Genomic DNA, 22,571 nt, shown 5'->3' on the forward strand with positions numbered 1-22,571 from the left:
ATGATATGGAGTTTAAGGGCCCCCACCTCAGTGTTTTTGTCTCTGTGACTCTCCCCCCCTCCTCTCCAGCAGCTCCAATCCTAGCTTCAGGAAGGTTCAAATGATATGGAGTTTAAGGGCCCCCACCTCAGAGTCTTTGTCTCTGTGACTCTCCCCCCCTTCTCTCCAGCAGCTCCAATCCTAGCTTCAGGAAGGTTCAAATGATATGGAGTTTAAGGGCCCCCACCTCAGTGTCTTTGTCTCTGTGACTCTCCCCCCCTTCTCTCCAGCAGCTCCAATCCTAGCTTCAGGAAGGTTCAAATGATATGGAGTTTAAGGGCCCCCACCTCAGTGTCTTTGTCTCTGTGACTCTCCCCCCCTTCTCTCCAGCAGCTCCAATCCTAGCTTCAGGAAGGTTCAAATGATATGGAGTTTAAGGGCCCCCACCTCAGTGTCTTTGTCTCTGTGACTCTCCCCCCCTTCTCTCCAGCAGCTCCAATCCTAGCTTCAGGAAGGTTCAAATGATATGGAGTTTAAGGGCCCCCACCTCAGTGTTTTTGTCTCTGTGACTCTCCCCCCCCTCCTCTCCAGCAGCTCCAATCCTAGCTTCAGGAAGGTTCAAATGATATGGAGTTTAAGGGCCCCCACCTCAGTGTCTTTGTCTCTGTGACTCTCCCCCCCTTCTCTCCAGCAGCTCCAATCCTAGCTTCAGGAAGGTTCAAATGATATGGAGTTTAAGGGCCCCCACCTCAGTGTCTTTGTCTCTGTGACTCTCCCCCCCTTCTCTCCAGCAGCTCCAATCCTAGCTTCAGGAAGGTTCAAATGATATGGAGTTTAAGGGCCCCCACCTCAGTGTTTTTGTCTCTGTGACTCTCCCCCCCTCCTCTCCAGCAGCTCCAATCCTAGCTTCAGGAAGGTTCAAATGATATGGAGTTTAAGGGCCCCCACCTCAGTGTCTTTGTCTCTGTGACTCTCCCCCCCTTCTCTCCAGCAGCTCCAATCCTAGCTTCAGGAAGGTTCAAATGATATGGAGTTTAAGGGCCCCCACCTCAGTGTCTTTGTCTCTGTGACTCTCCCCCCCTTCTCTCCAGCAGCTCCAATCCTAGCTTCAGGAAGGTTCAAATGATATGGAGTTTAAGGGCCCCCACCTCAGTGTTTTTGTCTCTGTGACTCTCCCCCCCTCCTCTCCAGCAGCTCCAATCCTAGCTTCAGGAAGGTTCAAATGATATGGAGTTTAAGGGCCCCCACCTCAGTGTCTTTGTCTCTGTGACTCTCCCCCCCTTCTCTCCAGCAGCTCCAATCCTAGCTTCAGGAAGGTTCAAATGATATGGAGTTTAAGGGCCCCCACCTCAGTGTCTTTGTCTCTGTGACTCTCCCCCCCTCCTCTCCAGCAGCTCCAATCCTAGCTTCAGGAAGGTTCAAATGATATGGAGTTTAAGGGCCCCCACCTCAGTGTCTTTGTCTCTGTGACTCTCCCCCCCCTCCTCTCCAGCAGCTCCAATCCTAGCTTCAGGAAGGTTCAAATGATATGGAGTTTAAGGGCCCCCACCTCAGTGTCTTTGTCTCTGTGACTCTCCCCCCCTTCTCTCCAGCAGCTCCAATCCTAGCTTCAGGAAGGTTCAAATGATATGGAGTTTAAGGGCCCCCACCTCAGTGTCTTTGTCTCTGTGACTCTCCCCCATTAACTAAATTGTACAGGGAACTTTCACTACCTCCTCCAGTCCTATGTTTAATTTATTTATTTTATACTTATAACATGTATATTTACTGTTCAACTATTTTATATGACTGTACACCGCCCCGAGTCTCTTTTGAGAGAGGGGCGGTCTAGAAATTCAATAAAGTTAAGTTAAGTTAAGATTAGCTGCCCAGAATCACACATGCTTGGTGGTTCTGCTTCATCAATAAATGGACCCTCGGCCCCAAATTGTTGGAAGTGTAAAAAAACACCAGGCACTTTTTATCATATGTGGTGAACATGCAATGAGGCCAAAAGATATTGGAAAATGATTCAATCATGGTTGGAACAAATGGTGGGAGACCGAATTTTGTTTAAACCAGAAATTTTTCTCCTAGGCATAATACCAGAGGGGTTTAAGAAAAATGTACTCTATCTAATTATACATATACTAACTGCAGCACGCATAACTTTTGTGCAGTATTGGAAAAAAGAAAATACACCAGCAGAGCTAGATATAATCAGAAAAGTATTGGCCTATGCGGAAGCAGATAGGCTCACTCTTGAACTTAAAAATAAAGGGGAATCAGAATAATTTGAAGTCTGGAAGAGATTTTATGATTGGTATAAGACAAGGTGACAAGACTGGAACAAACTGTATGTATTGTGATTGGACAGAAGGATAGATAATGCACTAAGTATGCTAATAGTTAAAGGTTGAGATTAATTGTATATAATGTGAATGTATGGTCACTTCGACTTTGTGGTACTGCATTGTTTAAATGTAAAAATAATAAAAATATATTTCAATGAAATAAAATAAATAGACCCTCTTTCCAATCAGCCTCCAGCCTACATTTTGTCTCCACTGCCTTTCTCCAAGCTTGGAACTAAACCAGATGGATATTTCTTCGAACAGCACTTTAAAGATTCTGTTCCTGGTCTTTTATGGTACATACACAGTTTCAAAAGCATAAAAAATGAGTTTCAGAGGAATTAAGCAGGCAATGAAATATAATTAATTGCACCCTCGGATAATCTCTTTAACATTTCCTCAACCCAGTCACATAACATTTGTGTACTCCTGACAGATCTGAAGCAACTTTCCTGCTCTGAATCTGAATATTACGCATCTTTATTTTGGGGTAAGTTCGTTATATTCTTTAATCCTTGCACACCTATATGAGTATATGCTCTTTGATTCATCTCCTGATACAGTGTAGAGACCTGGTGTTTTTCGTATTTCTGTCATCTCTAAAATTAATTGTGAGTTTAAGCCAATGAGGTTTCACAAATCTCTATCCAGAATTAATGTGATGTTCTTACTGAACCACAGACTTCAGATTAGGAATTTATCATAGAGTCTCTTCCAACTGGAACAGATTTAAAAACATATTCAGCTTTATTTTTTTACTATTAATGACAGCCTAACTTCTGCAGCTCTAAATGGGACAGTACTAGGATATTGAATCTGTCCATTCAATTCCTTTTAAAGGGACATAAGTATGAAGGAAGACAGGGGCTCAGTGGCTAAGACACTGAGCTTGTCGATCAGAAAGGTCAGCAGTTCGGCAGTTCGAAACCCTAGCGCCACGTAATGGAGTGAGTTCCAGTGACTTGTCCCAGCTTCTGCCAACCTAGCAGTTCGAAAGCACATAAAAAATGCAAGTAGAAAAATAGGAACCACCTTTGGTGGGAAGGTAACAGCATTCCGTGCACCTTTGGAGTTTAGTCATGCCGGCCACATAACCATGGAGAGGTCTTTGGACAGCGCTGGCTGTTCAGCTTTGAAATGGAGATGAGCACCACACCCTAGAGTCACAAATAACTCATACATATGTGCTAGTCATATGAGGGGAAATCTTTACCTTTTCCTTAAGTATGAAGGAAACAATAAGCTTTCTCTGTGAAAGTCCCCACTTCATGCAGCTCTCATATGCAGCCTGCCATTCAATAAGCAGGCTAAATCTGTTTTTATTTCATAGTGCTTTTGAACCCCTATGATTGATTGTAACCATCTATCCATCAGGTTTTATTTTGATTCTGTTCTTGATATTTATCTTGATTTAACTTTCCATTATTACCTAGGCATTTCTCTTTGCTTTGATATTTTATGCCATCCAGAGTTTTTCAGGGGTTATAAATACAAATGAATAAATACCTCAAGGCAAAAGAATTTAAAGCGATGGCTTGGGCAAAGAATTCTGAAGAATTTCAAGGAAATCTTTTCAGTAAATCTTTTTTCTTTAAGTCACACAACGTTAAAGAAGAGAAGGACTTATATTCCACAAATGTGTGTCCCCTCCCCCCCAACAATTTCTGCCAAGCATTTAAGAATGTCTAAAGTTGGATCTTGGAATTTTAAACAGAAATAGATCTGAAAATGAAAAAAAATAGACTCACTTAGTAGCACATTGCCAACCTTTCTTTTGGATAGCAGTGTGTGAAAGCAGATGGCAGCTTAGAAAGACGACATGTGCTAAAGATAATTGCATTTGAGGAGCAAATATTCTGACATAAATGTTCAAAAGAGCATTGTCTATATCAAAAAATAGTTTTGTAACTTACAGTTTCCCATTTGCATGTATTTCTTTTCCCCAAAGACTTACCAATGCTGTGTGGATGATGAAACAACACAGATCAATTCTAGAAAAGTAATTTTGATATGTGACATAACACAATGACCTCAATGCAGCCTATTCATTTTCTGCATCTCTTTTCTTTTCTTTTCTTAAAATCCTAAACCTCTATTATCTGATCTACCATGGGCAAATATTTAAATCCTTTTATAATTAGTAAAATGTTATGAGTTAATAAGATTTTTGCGTAGAAAATATGGGAAACATTTTAGGAATCCTCTAGGAGAATATATTTGTTTTCGTAGCCCAAAACCCAGCCTGAAGATGGCGAGTGAGACCTCGCTGAAACATTGCCAAGACAATCTCAATCTTACATGGGAAAAGACCCGAATAGAACAAGACCAGCACACACACACACATACACACATACACACAAACACACACACACATACTATTTATTTTCATAGATTTTCATGGGTACAGGTATGCAGGTCTTGGCATATTCGGATCTTTTCCCGTGTAAGATTGAGAGTATCTTGGCGTATTTGGATCTTTTCCCGTGTAAGATTGAGAGTATCTTGGCGACGTTAAGTTGATGGAGTTGATGTATGCAGATTAGTCGGCTGTTTTGTAACATCCTGTGTGGCTGAGGTACTAGCTGTGTGCCCATTAGTCTTTTGTGTTGTAATGACCTGGGTAATGGGCTGTGTGATGACATCTTGAGCTCTAGTGTAGTGATATCCTGAGTCCTGTGCTGCAAAATCCTGGGAGGTTGGCTGCATGTAACATCCTGAGACTTTGCATTGTAACCTCCTGAGTTCTGTGATGTAAGGTCTGGTGAGGGTGATTGGTGGTAGTGTCCTGTGTTGTTCCTGGTCCGGTGTCGGTTTTCGTGGCTGGGACTTGTTTGTTGACTAGGGCTAGTTTCCAGATGTCTGGTAGGTGGGAGGTATCATCACATTTATTCATGTTGTGGCGGTGTTTCTGTATTTTGATGGCTTCCATAATTATTCTCTCATTGAAGTGTTCAATTTTGGAGATTAATTTGGTTCCTTCAAAATCAGTTTCATGTCCTGTTGCTTTAAGATGCTGGAAAAGGGAGGAAGTTTTTTTCTTTTTTTTTTTCTTACTGCTTTCTTGTGTTCTGCGATGCATGCATTTATTCTCCTATTAGTTTGTCCTATGTATGTTGCTGGGCAGATTTTGCATGGTATTTAATAGACTCCTTGGTTTTCTAGCTGTATCTTTTCTTTAGGGTTTCTTAAGATGTTGGCTATTTTTTGGTCAGTGCCAAAGGCTGTCTTGATATTGTGCTTGTGGAGAATTTTGCTGATTTTATCTGTGGTGCCTTTGATGTAAGGGAGGAGGGCGATGCCGTTGTCCTGTTCTGTGTCTTGGTTCTTGGAGGGGGTGTCTCCTTTCGGATTAGGTTGGTAATTGTGTTTCTTTGGAATCCATTGGAAATTAATATGTTTGTGAGAGTGTGTAATTCAGTTTTCAGGTGGTCTTTGTCGGCTAGGCATTTGGTTCTGGAGATGAGGGTCTTGGCTACAGAGTTGATCTGTGCAGGGTGGTGATGGGATTGTGCGTTTAAGTAGTGGTTGGTGTTTTTTTTTTTTCTGGTAGATGGTGTGTCCTAGGGAGCCATTGAGTTTTTTGTAGATTAGGACATCCAGAAAGGGAAGTTGGTTGTGTTGGCTGCAGAAGGCGTCACCACTCACCCTCCCCTCCAATCACTGCCTTCTTCCCAGGAGAGGGGTGCACGCCACTTCAATTGCCCCCCCCAAGTTGGCACGTGGAAAGTAAACACCGTGCAGGAGAGGAGAGCCAGCCTAGAGTCAGCAATCAGTTCTAGGTCCACAAGGCAGAAAGTAGCTGAGAGAAAGGGTGTGGGGATTGGGAGAAGGCATGGGATGGGCTCCCAACAGTGGCTGCTCGGATTTGCCATTTGGGAGAGAGGGAGAGGGAGAGCACAAGCGTGTGTATCCCTCCTTCCTTCAGCCCAACACTCTCGCTGGCATCCCGGCCAGATGAGAGGGACTGCAGAGGGTCTCCTCGAGTCTAGGGCAGCGAGTCATTTGATGAGAAAGTTGCCTCTTGGAAGGAATGACCCGGCTTGGCTCCCGCGTCGTCTCTCCTGCCTCTTCGCTTCTCTGTTCAGTCATTGGGTGACAGATCGGAAGCGGGAGCCAAGCCGGATCATTCCTTCTAAGAGGCAAGTTTCCCATCAAATGACTTGCTGCCCTAGACTCGGGGAGACCCTCTGCAGTCCCTCTCATCTGGCTGGGATGCCAGCGAGAGTGTTGGGCTGAAGGAAGGAGGGATATTCTCTCTCTCTCTCTCTCTCTCTCTCTCTCTCTCTCTCTCTCTCATATTAAGAGAGAGAGAGAGAGAGAGTTAGTGGGCAGACTTAGCACGTTGTTAAGTTTGTTTCTCTCTGTGTTGTGTGTATATATATGTCTCCATGGATGCAATTGGGCAAGCATTTTTTTTCCTCTTTAAAAGAAATTTTGGATTTCTCCTCACCAAACCTTTAAGACTAAAAGACTTAGAGTTGAAATATAAAGAGATTGTCAATCACCATACTGTTAGATTGATAGGCAATTATGGACTATTTTGATTATATCCTCCTTAGAAAGAACATGCTACTGTATGGTTGAGAAAAAGATCAAACTTCATTCCATGGAAACCCAACAAAATTCATAGGGAGGGTTTCTTTCTACAATGGGCTTCTTGGGTCAACAGTGAATATCAGTTATCAAAAATGTAGGTAGAAAATTAAGCAGACAATAGGCAACTACAAAAAGGGAAACCAACTTTCTGAATTCTGTTTCTTTGCACTTAGTGACTTATAAATAGACTAATGTTCTGAAAACCTGACCTAAATTACTATATATTTTAAATAGCTGTAAAGCTATGCTGAAAAAGTTGTTCTCAAGGTATTGCAATAAATTCAATAAAAAGAAGGGAATTCTTGATGAACTTAAGGAGAAATGAGAGTATTGGATAGTAAATGGACAAATAAAATTACCAATCAAAGAGAATATTTGCACCTCAGGGTTGAAATGAGATGTTCTCTCTTACTCTTTCCTCTTCCTCTCTTCTCTCTCTGTCTCATCATCTTTCTCTTTTTCTCTCTTCTCTTTCTCCTTCTTTTCCATTCTTCCTTCACTTTCTCTCCTCCCTTCTCTCTCCTCTGTCTCTTTCTATCTCTTTCATCCTCTTTCTCTTTGTCTTTCTTTCTCTCTCCTTCTTTCCCATGCTTCTGTCACTTTCTCTCTCCTTCTCTGTCTCTTTCTGTTCTCTTCCCTCTTTTTTCTTTCTCTCTTCCTCTCTCCCACTCTTTTATCACTTTCTCTCTACTGCCCAACCTGTCCCCATACTTATCTTCGACTGATCATGTTTGCAATAATTTACCTTTTATAAATAGGCACAGTTCCCTTACCGGATCCCTCGCTCACTCAAACACACACACACACACCCTGGTATCAATGGATCATGTTCAGCAATTTTGTTGAATTAACATTAACTAAAAAGGTTTTTAAATTAGATTTTGAATAAATGTGCTATTGTTACAGTTTTGATTTTTACTGTTACTATCTTCCTTCCATCGTGCAAATCGCCCAATCACATGACCCCCCCAGCCATGCCCACCAAGCCACACCCACAGAACCGGTAGTAAAAAAATTGAATTCCACCACTGGGTGGGAGGCACTGAAGATCAGTTTGTAGCACCAAGGGGGCGGTGGACTGAAAAAGTTTGGGAACCACTGCATTAGAACATAGAATATAGAATAATAGGGTTTTGCGAGACCTTGGAAGTCTTCTAGCCCAACGTCCTGCTCAAACTCCTATACTTTTACAGAAAAATGGCTGTCCAATCTCTTCTTGAAAATCTCCAGTGATGGAGCACCTATAACTTCTAGAGGTAAGGTGGTCCACTGATTAATTCTTCTCATTGTTGGGAAATTTCTCCTAAGTTCTAGATTGAGTCACTTTTTAATGATCTTCCACTCATTACTTCTTGTCCTGCCTTCAATGCTTTCTTTTAGTTTACTTTATTGTCATTGCACATGGTACAATTAAATTAAATGCCTTCTTCAGTGTACATTATAATTATAAAAATAATTTGCAGAAGAAAACCAGTTCTTCTCTGTGCTACTCCCTCAATTACTGGGAGACTGCTACCATATTACCCCTAATCCTTCTCTTCATTAAACTAGAGATACATAGCTCTCACAAACTTTCATCATATGGTTTGTAGCTCCAGATCCCTTAGCATCTCTGTAGTTCTTCTTGGCACTCTTTCTATGGTCTCAACTTCTTTTATGTATCATAATGATAAGAATCGGAGGCAGTATTCCAAGTGTGGTCTCACCAGTGCACTATAAAAAGATGCTATCACTTCATGGGATCTTGAAACTATCTCTTTGCTGATACAATCTAGGATTGCATTTGCGGGGGGGGGAGTGTTTGTAAGCTGCAATACACTGCTTACTCATACTTAACTTGTGGTCTACTAGGGCACATAGATCGTTCTCACAACGGCTACTGTTGAGCCACATACCACCTATTTTATATCTGTGCATTTGGTTTTTCTTTCCTATATGTAGGGCCTTACTTTTCTCCTCACTGAATTGCATTTTTTTGGACAGGGGCAGTATTCCTGCAAATTAAAGCACAGCACAGCACTGATGGAATCCATCATCCTGAACTCTATCATCATCACAGCAACATTTGTTTGCTTCTTTGTAAACTCAGTAATTTCACTAGGATGCAAGTATTCAGCTTGAGTGACTGTCTTCTTCTCTCTAACCCAGATCTTAACTGCTTCTTTCATCTCTATGCCTGACTCCTGATCAGATCTTAATCAATAGCAGCTGATGTGGCTAGTCTATGCTTGCTAGAAGGGAGAAAGGTGGTAAAAACAGTATAGTCTTAGTTCACAAAACAGCAGCTCATTTTGTCTGAAAATCAAAGCTCTTTAAAAAGTTCAACAATTTCAGCCCCAAATCCCTCTTTGCATATTCAAAAAATGTTTCAAATTCAGAATATTTGAATGTGAAATATTTTTCCGCTCTTATTTTTTACAGTAAGTGTATACACGAGGTGAATATATTATAAGGTTGATACATATATAATAGTATGTGTGTGTGTGCGTGTGTGTGTGATATGTCAAAGCACCTGATATGCCCAAATATGGGAGGTAGCATACTGCCTACCAGGTGCTTTGACATAACACTTCCTTATTTCCTTGGCTCAGCTGATAAGGGAGGAGAGCTTGTGGCTTAGTGGCTAATACAACTGCCTAAGATGTAAAAACAGCCCAGGTTCAAATCCCAGTAAGGATATGGCTAGCTATATCTATATATCTATATATCTATCTATATCTATACAAACACACACACACACACAATACAATACAATAGCAGAGTTGGAAGGGACCTTGGAGGTCTTCTAGTTCAACCCACTGCCTAGGCAGGAAACCCTATACCATTTCAGACAAATGGCTATCCAACATCTTCTTAAAAACTAACAGTGTTGGGGCATTCACAACTTCTGGAGGCAAGTTGTTCCACTGATTAATGGTTCTAACTGTCAGGAAATTTCTCCTCAGTTCTAAGTTGTTTCTCTCCTTGATTAGTTTCCACCCATTGTTTCTTGTTCTGCCCTCAGGTGCTTTGGAGAATAGTTTGACTCCCACTTCTTTGTGGCAACCCCTGAGATATTGGAACACTTCTATCATGTCTCCCCTAGTCCTTCTTTTCATTAAACTAGATATACCCAGTTCCTGCAACTGTTTTTCGTCTGTTTTAGCCTCCAGTCCCCTAATCATCTTTGTTGCTCTTCTCTGTACTCTTTCTAGAGTCTCCACATCTTTTTACATTGTGGTGACCAAAACTGAATGCAGTATTCCAAGTGTGGACTTACCAAGGCATTATAAAATGGTATTAACATTTCATGTGATCTTGATTATATCCTTCTGTTTATGCAGCCTAGAACGGCATTGGCTTTTTTGGCAGCTGCTGCACACTGCTGGCTCATATTTAAATGGTTGTCCACTAGGATTTCAAGATCCTTTTCACAGTTACTACAATTGAGCAAGGTACCATCTATAATGTACCTGTGCATTTCATTTTTCTTGCCTAAATGTAGAACCTTATTTTTTTCACTATTGAATTTCATTTTGTTAGATAGTGCCCAATGTTCAAGTTTGACAAGATCCTTCTGTATTTTAACCTTATCTTCTGGAGTGTTGGCTATTCCTGCCAGCTTGGTGTCATCTGCAAATTTGATACCCATTTATCCCCTCATCCAAATCATTGATGAAGATGTTGAACAGTACTGGGCCTAAAACAGAGCCTTGGGGTACTGCATACTTCCCTCCATATAGATGTAGTTCCATTGAGGACTACACGTTGAGTGTGGTTGGTCAGCCAGTTATGAATCCATCTGGTGGTGATGTTGTCCACATTTTTCTACTTTATCTAGTAGTAGGTTATGGTCTACCTTATCAAAAGCCTTACTGAAGTCCAAGTTAACTATATCAATGGCATTCCTCTGGTCCACTAATTTTGTCACATTATCAAATAATGCAATAAGATTAGTCTGGCATGATCTGTTTTTGACAAACCCATGTTGGCTTTTGGCTATTACTTCGTTTACTTCTAGGTGTTTGCTAATTTCTTGCTTGATTATCTTTTCCAGAATCTTCCCTGATATTGAGGTCAGGCATATATATTATGTGGTGGCTCGGTAGCTAAGATGCTGAGCTTGTCGATCAGAATGGTCTGCAGTTCAGTGGTTTGAATCCCTAGCACCGCGTAACAGAGTGAGCTCCTGTTACTTGTTCTAGCTTATGCCAACCTAGCAGTTCAAAAGCATATAAAAATGCAAGTAGAAAAATAGGAGCCACCTTTGGTGGGAATGAAACGGTGTTCCATGCGCCTTCAGCGTTTAGTCATGGCAGCCACATGACCACAGAGACATCTTCAAACAACACTGGCTCTTCAGCTTTGAAAGTGAGATGAGCACCACCCCCTAGAGTCGGGAACAAGTAGCACAAATGTGCAAGGGGAACCTTTACATACATACATGCATACATACATATGGGGGGGGGGGATTTTTACATCCCACAGTTCTAATAGAGATTGAGTTTTTTTCCCCTGATAAAGTCAACTTCTATCCAAAGCATTTGTCTCTTTGCTTTTCTTATGTAAAGACCACCATATTAGTCCTTTCAAACAGGCCTGAAGGCCTCCTAAAATTTGCCTAGAGGAAGATGAAGAGTGTTAAGCTAATATCTTTGCAATTAAATTAAGAAAATACTTTAATTCTGTGAGAGGCAACAGCAAAATAATGTATTCTTGTAACATTTCGGGCCCTGAAGCAAATGTAAACGGCCTGTGATGTTCAAGCAGAGATTTATGGCCAGTGCTTAACAGAGTGTGGGCCGATTTGTTTGGAATCTGGCTGGATTTTTCTGGGAGATTTATGAAATTGTTTACAGAATTTCAGTCACAAAAGTTAATAGCAACTTTGAATGAACAGGATTGGTGGTGCCAAAACATGGCTGACGTATCAAACAACAAAGTTGTATGAGTATAAATGTGAAGCCAAGTAAAATTAATAAACTGGACTGTAAACATGAGCTATTACTACTTTATCCCATGTGTTCAGCTAAAGAACCCCAAACCCCCAGAGCGAAGAATGCCAAATGTAGAAGCAAAAAGTCAGAATAAACTTTGCGGAGTTTAACTACCTTAGACAAATATAATCCAAATAATCATCTTTTAAAACCCCATATTAAGATTCACTGTTATATTTGTTTTTTTCTATATTTCTTTATAATGGGACATTTTTATATTTAAAAACATACAATTTTTCATCATGGAAAATCATACTCCCAGATTGATTAGCATGGAGAAATTCTCCGAGAGACGGTGGCATAGCTTGAATGGGATCAGAAGTGTGGTATAATATGTGAGAAACAAGATCTGTATTCACATAATACTTCTTTTGTGAAACTGTCCACATTTATTGTTAGCAGCAGCAGCAGCAGTAACAGTAGTAGTTAATTTTATTCCTAGTGGTAGATTGGAAAGAGCAAAATACAGTGATTCTGTTTCCTCCAGTACCTTGTTGTCTTGTTCATCTTAACACTGATGTGCATTTTATAATAATTACTTTGAGAAAACATAGTCATGGATTTGAAAGATAGTTCTTCATTATGAAGTAGTATAGGTAGTCCTTGACTTACACCACAACCAGGCTGGAATTTCTTTTGCTAAGTGATGCAGTTATAGAGTTAGATGTTATGTGACTGAACTGCTTAGTGGCTGCAATCCCAGAAGCCCCAGCTGCTGTTGTTAAGTCCAAATGCACAGGTCATTAAGCAGAGGGAATTCTAGGTAAGAAGTTGGGAGGTACAAGGGGGATACAGGGGGGGGAGACCCTGGGAGGCCAAGAGCAATCCATGTTCAAGTGGGGAGGGCTGCAGTATGACACTAACTCATGGAGACCAAGAAAAGAATATACTATAGCTCAGGGACTTCTGCTTGCCACACAAGGACATAGGTGCTCCTGGAAGCCTCAGCTGTCCCATCCTGACCAAGGAAAGTGGTGTGAAGCTGAAGCCCAGTAGCTCAGTACTGCATGCCCAAGCCCAGCTCCTTTGAACTTCCCAGGCCTTGCCTTTACCCAACTGGTAAAGGTTTAAACTTTATTCACTCATGGGCCTTACCGTCTTTCCCGCTCACGCCACCCTGCAGGTGGATCCCAGGAGTCCTTCCTCACCCCAGCCGGAGGAGCTGCTCTTCGGGGGTTTTGAGAAAGCTGCCTCCCCGGGGACTGGGCTTGGCGGTCGACAGGCTCCACAGCCCTCGGCGCTCTGCGTCTACTGTCAGATAATCAGTTTTTGTCAGTCAAATTGATCTACTTAATCAAATAATGAGGGCTAAGAGCCAAGGTGGCACAGTGGTTAGAGTGCAGAACTGCGGGCTACTTCAGCTGACTGCTAGCAGCAGTTTGGCAGATCGAATCTCACCAGGCTCAAGGTTGACTCAGCCTTCCATCCTTCCGAGGTGGGTAAAATGATGACCCAGATTCTTGGGGGCAATATGCTGACTCTGTAAACCACTTAGAGAGGGCTGTAAAGCACTACAAAGAGGTACTGTATGTAAGTCTAAGCGCTGTTGCTATTGCTAAAATGAGGGAAGATCCCACTAGATTCTGCCTTGGGATCTCAAGGGAAAATTTGGGAGACACTGTAAATGCAATAATAAATAAATACCTAACCATCACCAATGTGATTATGACACTAGTGACTATCTCTTTGATATGACCTAGTTTTTATAATTCCTGAATACAAAAGTGATGGATCGTATTAGGGATGGCTTAGTTCTAAAGAATTGGCTTGATAATGTGGAACATTCTTTGCAGCATCTAGTTAGAAGCATGAGTAACTACAGGCCAACTGAGCTCTCATTCTTTGTAACAATCAACCTTTTTATCACTGTAGCATTGCACTGGGATGGATGTTTGGCATGCTGGCTCCTTTCCACTCTCTGTTAACATTGGGTTATTGGTTTGATGCTAACTGGAAAAGGCTTCCGGCATAGCAGCTGGCTGAATGCATGATGGGAACATGCTGAGAACCAAACCTCACAATAACACCATTTAATTCTGTGAGCAGCGGACATTTATTTTGTTTCTCCACCAAAGTTATATTTCATAGCTTCTAGAATTCCAGGAAAGTTCTTTTACATGATGCTTGGAGTCTGAATGATGGTTCAACTATGTGCTGGATCAAGCACCTGCAAATAAATTAGAATGGGTTTTTGACTTGGATGTTTTGGAGTAGAGCCAATGCTCCAAGTTTAGTTTTGGCTTCTTGCTGGTCACATAACCCTTTTGCTGGAAAAGTACTGTGGATACTTTCCAGATCAGTTTGCATTTGGCACAGTCCCAGTCAATCCCTAGATCCAGATTAGAGCAAGGACACAGGCTTCTCAGTTCAGATAGCAAAACATATAATTTGATGTTTATTTATTAAACATCAGAAAACATCAAAACATTTTACTGGCAAAACAAAGCAAAAGGCAAGCAAAGGCAAAGAGAGAGAGAGAGAGAGAAGAGCAAAATGTCTATCAATTTAAACATCTGTCTCATGCAAGAGAGCTCAGAATGACCATATGTTTCAATAATGCTTCTGTAATTCCCTTAGATGAAGTCAATTTGTCTGATTTAATAGCTGACAGGAGAGACAGTTTGGTCTATTGGTTAAGGCACTAGATTAAGAGACCTAAGATTAGGGAAAGGCACAAAGCCAGCTGGATACATTTGGGCCAGCCACTGTCTCTCAGTCTAGGAAAATGGACAATGGCAAGCCACTTCTGAACATCTTGCCAAGAAAACTGCAGGAATATGATTGATTCAAAGCAAAACACACACACCCCCAAAAAAACCTGACATGAATTTTCTGCCTGAAGAAAATGTGTTCATAAACATTACAGTAACATGTCTACTATGGAGCAGAATCATATCTTGCCAAATTATTTAGGTTGGGAGGAGAGCTAACAAAGATACAAGCACAGTTGCCAGTCACAACCCCAACTCTCTTAGCCCTTAAAATATACAGAAATGTTATCCAAAGATCTGGCATCTAATATGTCAAATATTTCACTTTGGAAGAAAGGTAGATGACAAAGCTAAGGTTAGCAATTTTGGGCAATGCAGCCTGAGGTACAATAATCACATCCTGGGAAAAGAAATTGCCTCAGCAAGGAAATACATTCAGGGAGCTGCAGATAATAATCCTCTTTATAAAAACAGTCAATATGGTTCTAGCTCTACAGGGACAGGATAATATATAATTTATTTCTGTTCAAGCCCAGTATTCCTAACAATGATCCTAGTGTAATTCATCCTTCTAATTTTGCTAAATAAAGTCATGTGGTCAGATTGAACATCCAGTTATTTTGTGCCCTGAACCAATGAACAAATCCAATATATGGTGTAGACTGATAGGAACTGTATGAGCAGGAAAGAATGAATCAATCTATGGCTGTGGTGAAATACATTTTTTTTACTACTGGTTCTGTGGGCGTGGCTTGGTGGGCATGGCAGGGGAAGGATACAGAAAAAAAATCTCCATTCCCTCCCCACTCCTGGGGGAAGGATATTGCAAAATCTCCATTCCCTTCCCACTCCTGGGGGAAGGATATTGCAAAATCTCCATTCCCTCCCCACTCCTGGGGGAAGGATATTGCAAAATCTCCATTCCCTCCCCATTCCTGGGGAAAGGATATTGCAAAATCTCCATTACCTCCCCACTCCTGGGGGAAGGATATTGCAAAATCTCCATTACCTCCCCATTCCTGGGGAAAGGATATTGCAAAATCTCCATTACCTCCCCACTCCTGGGGGAAGGATATTGCAAAATCTCCATTACCACCCCACTCTGTGGCCAGCCAGAGGTGGTATTTGCTGGTTCTCTGAACTACTCAAAATTTCCGCTACTGGTTCTCCAGAACCTGTCAGAACCTGCTGAATTTCACCCTTGAAAAGGCTACTAATGCTGAATTAGCAAATACAGACCTCATATCTGGTTCTACAGATAATAGCCCTCACATGATGAATGAAAATTGACCTTGCTAGAGTCAGATGGCTTATCCATCCTAGTTTGGATAAAAATGAATATATTACTCTAATCTATGTTTACTACATAGATAAATTTTGTTCAGGGTGGTCTGTCCCCTGCTTAGTACATTAGGTGTTACAATGGTGCACCCATCACCGCTGTAATTATGACCATCCACCTTGCTTCTGGTTGTTCTGGGCTGACCCAGCAAGGAAGTAACATTTTATGAGCTATCCTTTGAGAAATATGTCTGGGGAATGAGGGGTGGCTAAGTAGAATCTGAAGACAGTTCAGGTTTGGTCTAGTGGTTAAGGCACCCAGCTAGAAACCAGGAGATGGTGAAATCTAGTTCTGCCTTAGCCATGAAAGCAAGCTGGGTAACCTTGAGCGAGTCCCTGTCTCTTAGACCAACCCATCTCACGGGTTGGATATGTTCACTGCCTTGAGTTATTTGTAAAAATAATAGAAACGGGATAGAAATAAATAAGTAAAACTCACTGATAGGGAGATTCAGGATTATAAGTGAGCCTGCCCTAATAACTGTAAATGTTAATATGCTGTCTAGAAGCACCAGTTTCCAAACTCAAGAGTGGCAAACAGTCCTGGAAAATGCAATACATGTGATAGATAGTCCCAAAGGTGCTTTTTCAAAAGGCAACAGGACTTTGCTTTTCCTTGAAAATGTTTCGCTTCGAGAAATGTCTTCAAGGAAAAACAAAGTCCAGTTGTCTTTTGAAAAAGCACCTTTGGGACAACCATGATCTGCATGACTGAGAATCTCCATAGCCATATGATAGATAGCTAGGCAGATAGATAGATTAGAAAGAGTTCCAGTTGATATTATCATACTTTCTCAAAACTTCAGTATAGGAATAGGGCCAATGAACATAAAATAACAGAACAAATTAATCTTGATGAACTTTAACTTCAACGGATAACTTATATTTCATTGGTTTTTGACTGTAGTGTTCCAGTTTGGACCAATATCTTTTTATAATCCTTACCTCCATCTTGTAGGAAGTTGTCCAAATTGGCCACCACAATGTCGACCTAGTGTCAGGTAAATATATTCTGCCTGTTAGAATATTTCTTTCAATGCTACTATTATCACACATTTGAAGTTTGTCATCAAATTTATTCATATTCTGTCTCAATCTTTGAGGGAGATTTTTTAACATTCATCTTTCCCTTGTACATTTTGTGATTCAGAACTTTCCTCCTCCATCCGATTCCCATAAGTTCCACACTTCACACACATAGATCATTGCTGGAAGCACTATGCTGTTGGATCATATGTCCTTTTCATGATGTTTTCCCATCTATTTGACAATTTTTTCATGTGATTAAAGTTGAGCATTTTGCTGCTCTTCTGTGCTATTTCTTGGTTAATTTTGTGAATGATTTCTTGCCAAGATGCCTTGTCTATCTGTTCATTTCCCAGTTTCATTTCATAGTATTGGGAGATTGGGTTCACATATATTAGATTTTGTTTTTATTGATCTTTATTTCAACTCTTTAACTCACCCAGTTGAGTAAATTTAAGCATATTTGAACTTCCTCAACTTTGCCACTGAAAACCACAATGTCATTAGTAAATTGAAGGTGAGTGAGCTCTTTGTCATCTATATTAGTCCTGTCCCTTCCAAATTAAGTCATCTAAAAAGTTTTAAGAAGACTTTTGTCTTGCCTTGTTAACTTATTCATGTATTAATTGAATGGTAAATTTATATAAATATTGGTTGATCTGTATTTATTTCAACAGATAGAATCATTTGTTATCATATCCTTGATTTCTTAAGGCCTTTACAATTACATCTGACTTTATATTGTCAAATGCTTTTTCATTACATAGTAAACAATTACAAGGGATAGCAACATTGCTCTTGTAGTTTGTTTCATGGTCTAGATTATTGTATGTAAGTGGTTCATGGCCAAATAGACAAAAGCCAATTTGTAGAAATTAGGCAGGTAAGGTGGTTGTTTCTAAACTTTCAGGGGTCTCCTTTGGAGGATTGTTTCTGAATTTTTTCATGGTTAAGGAATATTTCCTGCATTTAAGTAATCACCAAATTACTTGGCCAGTGGTTTTGCTAGTGCCTCTCCATCTGATTTGTAAACCTGTGAGGTTACTTGACTCGACTCACATGATTATGGCAGTATCCAGTGGAGTATCCTTTCAAACAGTAATATTTTGAAATAACAAATTTTTAGGTGAAGAGACCAGTATAGAAGCTCCAGCACTCTTTTTCAGTTTCTCTTCAGTTGGTTGTAGTGGTGTTATCATCTTTCTTCAGAGCTTTCAAGAGTCTTCCATTGTATTTTTTTTCTGGTCCGTGATGATGTTACCTTCTTCTTCTGTTTCCTTAAGAGTTATTGTAATATATAATAGTCTGTCACGATGTTAAAAAGTTTGCTAAGCCTGAACTGCCTAAACTGACATTCAAGAGTTAAACTAAGAAAGCTTTATTGTGCAGGTCATAAAACAAAATGTTATCTGAAAGTGATTTATTGCGCACGCATTACACATTCCAAAATTCTTCTTTTCTTTGTTCGGCAGCCAACTTTGGCAGACGTAGCTTTCATTATCAAAATGTAACCAATTAGTTATTTCTGTTTCATTTACTTTTATTATTTTATTATTAAAGTTTGTTTATTAATTAGAATACTTTTGAAGATTTTTATTTTTTCTCAATATCTCAAAAGATATGCGGAAGGGAATCAGCCACGGTCCATTGATCTCAGATATCAGGCGTTTTTTTCCCTGACATAGTCTTCCTCTATTTTTTACTTTATTTTAGTTCACAGGCAACAATCTTGTCAAGGATTTCTTCCCTTTAAGTTATTGTTTCTTTGCTAAAACTTCTTTTTTTCTTTCTTTTTCTTTTTCTTTTACTCAGAAGAGATACAAAAGAAAAAGGTTTTACATAGACAAATAAATAGACAAGAACATTTAAAATATGAATTAAAGGAAAGACAAAAACACATATTATCCCTCCTGGTTAAACACTGAATCTATTGCAACAACAATTCCCCTAGTAAAGCAGGTTCCAAATTTATACTCTTTTTTTTAATGGTGAAAATAGATGCAACAGAAGAAGCTTTAGCAAAGCTTATAAATTCTTTGCTAAAACTTCTTGTGCTGCATCTATTTTCACCGTTACAAAAAAAATCAGTTCTTCATGTCAATTTTTCAATGGTTGGGACAAGTACTGTGTTCCCAATTTATAAAAAGGGATCAAAATTTGGCAAAAAATTATAGGTCTTTAATCTGATTGATGTGCAGGATATTTAGCCAATACGTTAGATTATTGGGTTATTGACAATCTTGGGAAAGAGTGTGACATTCTATAACTGATCATTGTTTGCTTTTAGACAATTCGACAAAGATATGCAAAACATGCCAAAATGAATATTTGTTGATTTTGTAGTTTTTGTGTATTTTTTTCACTCCATCAGTATAGGCTATCTGTGTTACAAATTGGATCAGCTAAACCTTAATAGAAGATTACAACTATTAATTTAAACATTAAATAGGAATCTTCAAATAAATAAGGGACATTTGATTTTAAAGGGATGAAAAAAGGACGTTTGCTATTTCCTGTTATTCAAAAATCTTTAAATTCAAATATTGCCTGTTTCAGAAAATGTCTTGCAAGTAATAGAAAGTTGCCAGTATAATGAAAATGTTCTATCACTTATTTCACATTCTCAGACAGATCTTTATAAATTATTATAAACATTGGACAAATATTGTTCTAAAATTTTCTTAATGTTAAATAGAGCTAGATGGTACTACTTGGTGAACAAATGAAAAGACACAAATGGGAACATGCCATAGATAAAGTGATCTCTTACCACATCTTGGTATTTTTAAAATGGGGATTATTATTATAATATTTCTGAGTAGCTGACATTCTCACTATCAGACCCAACAAATCAAAACTGAGCAATCTGGCCATAATAGTGTAGTTTTGGTGCACAAGTAATAAAGGCTAAATTTCTACAGTTGTACATCTCGAGAAGTAAGTTATCCCAATATGTTGTAGGATATGGGAAATTTCAACCCTCAATGATGTGGCTATGGATATCAAAAATCGTAAATATATTTATAGAGCTTTCTTAAATATAGGTAAAGGCTCATCTGCTTTCTTTTGCATGCAGAAACTAGTATGCACCCAATTATTGTTACAATAATTGTCAGGGTTTTTAATAATAAAATAACCATCAGGGCATAAACTCCTCTCATTACTGACTTCTGGCTGACCAACCTGTTCCTTTTGGAGCAAATGATTTCTGCCATCTTCTTGCATTAGCTGATTTGCATTCCAACCACTCATAGGAATTTTCACCATAATTCATTCAAAAGTTGAACAATTTAATTGGTACCCAGCTTTTAAGAAATAGGTTTGGGATGTTGTTGATCAAAGGGGTCCTTTTAAAGTCACACAAAATAACATTGCCCTTTGGTATGCACTTAGCAAAAGTAAAGCCAAATGTATGTATGTGTTTAAAATGTATAGCTGTGCTAGCTCTCCAGTTTGAACAAATATCATCAACTATTAGGGATGCCTGACTCAGTGAAACATCCTATCATTTGTGCATGTTCTAATAATAATTCACAAGAACTACTTTTAAAAAAACATTCACTGCCTTATTAATTTTGTTGTTTTTGAAAGGAAAATCCTTCTGGCTTGATTCATGTAAAATGGAACATCTGATGAATCAAGTTAAGGGGACCCTATTTCGGTGGCTGGCAAGCTTTGCTTGAATAGCCTCTAAACAAAGAAAGCATTTATTGAATCATCTTGTGATTAGCTGTTGTTTATACAAGCATTGTATTAACTTTGCTATTTATGTTTTAATAGCTTTCATGTGTTTTTTTATGCATTTTGTTTATGATTGGCTGCTACCCTAACCAGACATTGCATTATTTGTTAATCTGTGGTTAAAGCAATAAATGGATGGATGGATGGATGATGTATTTGTGATGGCAATAGAAAATTGCAATTCCTGTGAGAACAAGTGATCGTAATTATGGGAAGAAAAAATGAGGGACATCAATTAGGTTTTGATTAGTTACAAGCTGGAGATATTGCAGTAAATGAGAGTGGAAATTTAGGGAAGAAAATAGAAGGGAATGGAGCAGAGATGGTATTCAGCAGGTTCTGAACAGTTCTGGAGAACCGGTAGCGGAAATTTTGAGTAGTTCTGAGAACCAATAAATGCCAATAAATACCACCTCTGACTTGCCCCCCCCCCCCCCCCCCACCTGGGAATGGAGATTTTATAGTAACCTTTTCCTGGAGTGGGGTAGGAATGGAGATTTTACAGTATCCTTCCCCTGCCACGCCCACCAAGTCACTCCCACACCCATCAAGCCACGCCCACAGAACTAGTAGTAAAAATTTTTGAAACCCACTACTGGAATAGAGTAGCTGTAGAAGCTAAATGATGGGACAGGAAACAAAGTAATCCCACATACAGAATCTGGGCTTGAGTATGAGAGGAGGCGAAGACTGATCAAGTGGAATAGGTAATAAAAGAAGAACATTGGAGACTGAATGACCAGGAGGGAATGAGTTTGCCTGCATTGGTTTGCTTTGCTATGAATGCTGTCATGCCTCAGACAAGGATTCTGGGCAGTGGGTGTGGCTAGAGATAACCTGTTTGCCTGAGCCTTGCAGCTCTCACAGTCAGGTGCTTGTGGACTCCCCTAGGGAGAATACAGAAGCAATATGAGGACTGTGAGCAAGAACTGTTGCTGAGGAAATGGATTGGAGGGAGAAGAGAAATTAAGACGAGAATGATTGAGAAGCAACATGAACAAGCAGAGATGCATTTTCAGTTCTATCCCTCACCAGTCTGGGCTTCTTACCCTTTCTGAAGAAGGAATGGACAACATTGTCTTCTTCTGATCCCGTCCTATTGCAAATGTGCCCATGCTTTCCAGTTTCAATTCAAAATTGCTGCGCTGAGACCTGAACTATCTTATGGCTTTAGTTTCCCCAGGGCTTTGACCTATTCAAGAAACAGCCCTAGCTCTGATTGGCTCTAGTCCTGGAACAGTCCCTTCCTTCCAATGGCTAGTCACTTCCCTGTACAGATATAAGTTATATGTGGGGCTGCTTTTCTCTTACTGCTTTACCCACCCTGCTAGATATAGTAGAGAGAAAATGATCCAGGCTCCTTCTATTAAGGAGCCTTGAGTGGTGATATTTGCTCTGTGGGACAACATCTTCCCGAAGATTCAGATGGCACTAACCATGTTAGCATTTTTGCATGAAGACCTAGATTTACTTTGGTTACTAGGGGATGCTATGTTTGGGGTGGTTTTTTTTTTTTTTTAATCTTGTAAGCTGTCCAGAGTCACTTATGTGTGAGATGTAGCTATAGAAGCTACAATGTGTGAGGCGGTAATATAAATGATGCAAAAAATATTTATTTTTGTCCTGGGATTCTACAATGCTATGTTCTTTGATGGTCCATCGTTTCTAGTTTGGCTTGGTTTTTAAAATCTTGGTTAATTTACTGATGTCTCATAAAATCAACGATCTACTCCAGTCAACTTTGACATCTTCTACTTGGCAACTTCTTCGATTCTGCCCAGACTGAATTGCTTCCCATCCCGTTGCTCACGAGCCTGCTTCTTTCCCTTTACTTTTATTAATGCCTTCAAGGTGCAACACAGGAATGC

The sequence above is a fragment of the Natrix helvetica genome (assembly GCF_964273705.1).
Source record: "Natrix helvetica genome assembly, chromosome: 1".
Classification (NCBI taxonomy): Eukaryota; Metazoa; Chordata; class Lepidosauria; order Squamata; family Natricidae; genus Natrix; species Natrix helvetica.